Source organism: Hemicordylus capensis, chromosome 2 (assembly GCF_027244095.1).
Source record: "Hemicordylus capensis ecotype Gifberg chromosome 2, rHemCap1.1.pri, whole genome shotgun sequence".
NCBI lineage: Eukaryota > Metazoa > Chordata > Lepidosauria > Squamata > Cordylidae > Hemicordylus > Hemicordylus capensis.
Genome location: NC_069658.1, coordinates 398,547,226 through 398,551,331, shown reverse-complemented (window position 1 = coordinate 398,551,331; position 4,106 = coordinate 398,547,226). Strand labels below are relative to the sequence as shown.

The window sequence follows — 4,106 nt, the reverse complement described above, 5'->3', positions numbered from 1 at the left end:
TCAATGGCTTTTGTACTCTGCATGCCATTTAGAAAACTAGGAATAGATGACATCTAAAAGCGCTTTTATATCTATATATTTTTATGAACTCGAGTTAGAGGCCCTTTTTGGCCCCAAGAATAACATCTTTTTGCAATTGCTTTTATTATATACCGGTAAAATTCTAATAAAACACTACATGTGTGGGCCCACCAAGGAAACTCCCCTTATACCATCATGCTCCAAGCACACGCTATGGAGAAAGGAGGGGGGGGGAGGAAAGAGCCCCCTGAGCCTGTGAGAAAGGCTAAGGGAGATTTTTGGGGAAGAAAACAATGCTGTCTGTGCTTTCTCTAAGCTCAAAGCAGCTAACTTCCTGTCTGTTTCTGTGTGTGTTAATCTTGGCCCAAAGCCAACACTGCTGCTGCTTTTGTCGTATGAGCTATTGTCCTGTTTGTGTGTTTGTGTGTATGTGTGTTCAACTTGGCTAAGAGCCAACACAGTATTGCTGCTACTGTTCAATTGTACCTGTTGCAGCAAAAGCCAAGAATAGGCTTCTCCAAATGGAGGCTGTTTCTTGTTCTCTTTTTCCTTTCTCTCTTTTTCTTGTCCCAGCTGTAGCGTTATGGTTGGGGGAAGGAAATGAGGAAGTGGAGTTAGAGGGAAGCCAGCTTAACTGCCGCTCCTGAAAGTTGTACAACCAGCCTAAAGTTTTGCTGCCACATGAAATATGTAAAAGGATTTTGGTTGAAGGTGGTTAGCAAGGCAAAGAAAAGAAATGGATATTAACATCTGAGTGTGTCCTCCAGCTTCGGAGAAAGCTCCCTTGCACCTGCAGGAACTCACTTGCTGGCTGCAGGCTTTTTTCCTTTTGTTTTTGTGATCAGGTTGAAAAAAAAAAACTAAGACTCTCCTCCAGGTCGTCCAGCGGAGCCAGCCAGGAACTTTTTTCATTCTCAAGCAACTTCTGCATTTTGTTAAAGGCAAACAGGCTCTTCTGCCTCTCATCTCATATTTTTGTCAGACACCAGTAAGTTGTAAGGCATGTGGAAGGTGGAATTGGAGGGAGGTGTAATTGCAAGGAAAGGACTTGGGTTGTTGGAAGGGTTGAGACTGGTTGATTGAAGTCTATGGGTGGACTGTAGCTTTATACCACCTTGTGTGTGATGTGGAAGGGTGGTGTGGAGTTGCGGACCGTTCTGTGACTTGCTGTGAGGGATAGTTTTGTCTGGCCTCTATCCTGTGCCTGCTCATGGGCAGGAGGAGTTCCGCGGGGGGTTACGGAGGATTTTAAAAATAATGATGTGAATCCTTTGTGGCGCACGTGGAATGTCTTTTGTCTAAGCCCCTATTCTGTAAGCTGTTTTGATGGGTTTGTGTGCATGAGTTGCTGGAGTGAATACGTTCACGGGAATGGCAGAGAAATAGTTCTGCTGTGTTCGTGGGTGTGTGATTCCGGTGATATGTTTCTTCTTGTGAACTGAAACAAAACTTGGGGAACTAAGTGCTGCTCAAGGCTGACTGATATTAATGGCAAGCTTTGCATCATGTTGCTGCTATTAAAGAAGCTGCTACACTTGTTCTAAACCGGAAGTTTTCTTTTAACTCTCTCACCACCGAGAGACAAGTCTTTGAATATTAGCAGTGGCAACCCTGCCCAAGTTAAGATGGGGGAGGGAAAAGGGCTTTCTGTGAAGCAATTGCGTTCCAACTGGCAGTTGCGCGGATTTTTACAGAACACAGTGGTCCTGCGATGTTAAATTGGTTAATTGTATGCTGCTGTGTTTTTGCAAAATCTATGTGACATTTCTGCTGCCTTTTTGGGAAAGCTTAAATCTTGCCCCAACTAAGGTTTTTCTTTATGATTGGTCGACAAGTGCTTGGATTTTGTGGAACATGACAGCAGTACAATGTAAGGGAAGCTAGTCTGATTGTATTCCTGTCATGTTTTCGGAAGATCTATGTAACATTCTGCTGACTTGTCTTGTAATGTACACTGAGAAGCTATTTATTCAATTGGTCTAAGGTCCAAAATTTTTAAATTGGTCTCATAAAGCAGCCCTGCTTTGCCTTCACAACAGCTGGATTTTGAAGTTCCAGGTTCCAGATGCAAGATTGGACGAAGAGAATTGTTTTTTGGAAGTCGAGCCTGTTATCATTGTTTCTACAAAGATCATGGACAATTTTTATAACACCTTTTGCAAGAGAGAGACTTTAATTTGCTTATAAGAACCTAAGCCTTATCCAGAAGATTAATCCTATTTTAACCAGGTTTTGCTAAGTCAGGAGGCTAAAAGATGGAAACAGAAACATCACAATAAAATACATGTGACCTAAATGGAAGTTCCAAAGCCAGATGTCACTGACGAATCATCCCTGTATGGAGAATGAAGTCAGGAATGCTGGAATAAAGATTGTGAGCCCTGATGAAGGTCTGTAAGTATGATTGTCAACCAAGCGTTGTGCAAGCAGTTAGAGTGTGGGAATAGGACCGAAGAAACTGAGTCCAAAACCCCATTCAGCTGTGATATTTGCTGGGTGACACAGAGCCTGCCACTCAAAAGGTTTGACCTACCTCACGGGGTTGTTGTTATACAAGGGAAAATGGGACACGGAAGCCATATGGAAACGGGACTTTGTGAGCAGTCATGCCCAGAGAGGGTTCTGGTGAAACTCAAACGCTGAACTTATATGCTACAGCCTTACAGACTATGCTACAGCCTTACAGACTATGTTGAATCTGAAAAAGTTTAATGCCTCCTCAACACCTAAAAACTCATGAGAAGATTGTATGCAGAAAAATGTGAATGCCTTTTTCTTTTTTGATCTTGTTGTTTGCTTTTTGCCTAGGAACACCTTTTGTTTGAAGACATTGTTTTTTGTTTTTGGCTTCGGGAAAAGGGCACAGGCCCGGGGCAAGCAGGGAAACAAAAGCATAAATTGGGAAGATTAACATGCCAAAGGACCAAATTGAAAGTGGCCTCAGGATTTATCTATCTTTGTATTACTTGTCTTGAAAACTTTACTTTTTCTGTTTTGGCTAGTATTGACACCCAGGGACTTGATTTTAGGATGCCTTCTCTATGGGGGGAGGGAGAATATTGGCAACTCACTTGTCTGTTTTCTCTCAAGTAAACAGGGTTTTGTAACCAACAGTGCCTTGAATTATCTCTCCAAGAAGGGTTTTCCTCAGATGACAGAAGTATCCTGCATATAATTATTAGACTGTGGTCCCAAAGGAAACCTCCAAAAGGACATCAACAGTGACCCAGGAGATTAGCTGCCAGCGACAACCATCCAACGGCAACAGATTGTTCACCTGCTAATTTGTCTTGTGTTGAATAAATTCTGGGCATATAAAGGAGATTCATGAAGCCTACAGCTTCAGAATCTTGAAAATAAAAAGGGAGGAATGATGGGGACATAAAAAAAGCTGTGTTTAATGAAAAGCTGTGTTTTGCCCTTAGCACAAGAGATGCCATTTTGTTTTCTGTAAGAGACTGTTTTAAGCTATTGGGGAATAAATGATGAAGGAATAAAATGCAAGCAAGGGAGTTTCAAAATGACTTTAGAGGTATTTCTGTGTTAAAACCGCAAACAATTGGCTAGACGGAGCAGGATGTGCTTTTGACATTTGACATATAGGCAATTGAGAAATGCTTGAGTCTGCGAGACCACAATAGGGAAAACGGGAAGTGGAGAACAGGTGGTGTGATAACATGTCTGGAGAAACAACTTATTTGAATATAGCCAATAGCATTGATTCTACAGAAAAGGGGAACTGAGGGAGGGGGCTTGTTGCTTGTCACTGCTTGTTGTTAGAGTATAAAATTGCTTGTAACTTCTTCTGCGGGTGTGCCACTTCTTGGGGTGCGCACCCAGTAGCTTTGCTTGGCCAAATAAAGATACTGACCAGAATCTCCTTCTTGTCTTTTATTAATTGGCATAATCAAATAAAGGGCAAGAGTCGGGCCTTACCCAGACTAGCTGGGAGGGTGCAAGCCTTCCCTGGTAGGCGGGGCTTATCAGTACCTCCAGTGACTGTCGCTGGTGTCTATCTTATGTTTCTTTTTAGATTGTGAGCCCTTTGAGGACAGGGATCCATCTTATTTATTTATTTCCCTGAG

General features: G+C 42.4%; 1 long non-coding RNA gene across 1 annotated transcript; it reads left to right on the top strand.

The window, feature by feature from the left end:
* The first annotated feature begins 449 nt into the window (after window positions 1–449).
* LOC128341907 (uncharacterized) lies at window positions 450–3,901 on the top strand. The gene is made up of 2 exons (XR_008314655.1): window positions 450–1,009; window positions 2,251–3,901. It is a non-coding gene; the product is annotated as an uncharacterized LOC128341907 (long non-coding RNA).
* The last annotated feature ends 205 nt before the right edge of the window (window positions 3,902–4,106 follow it).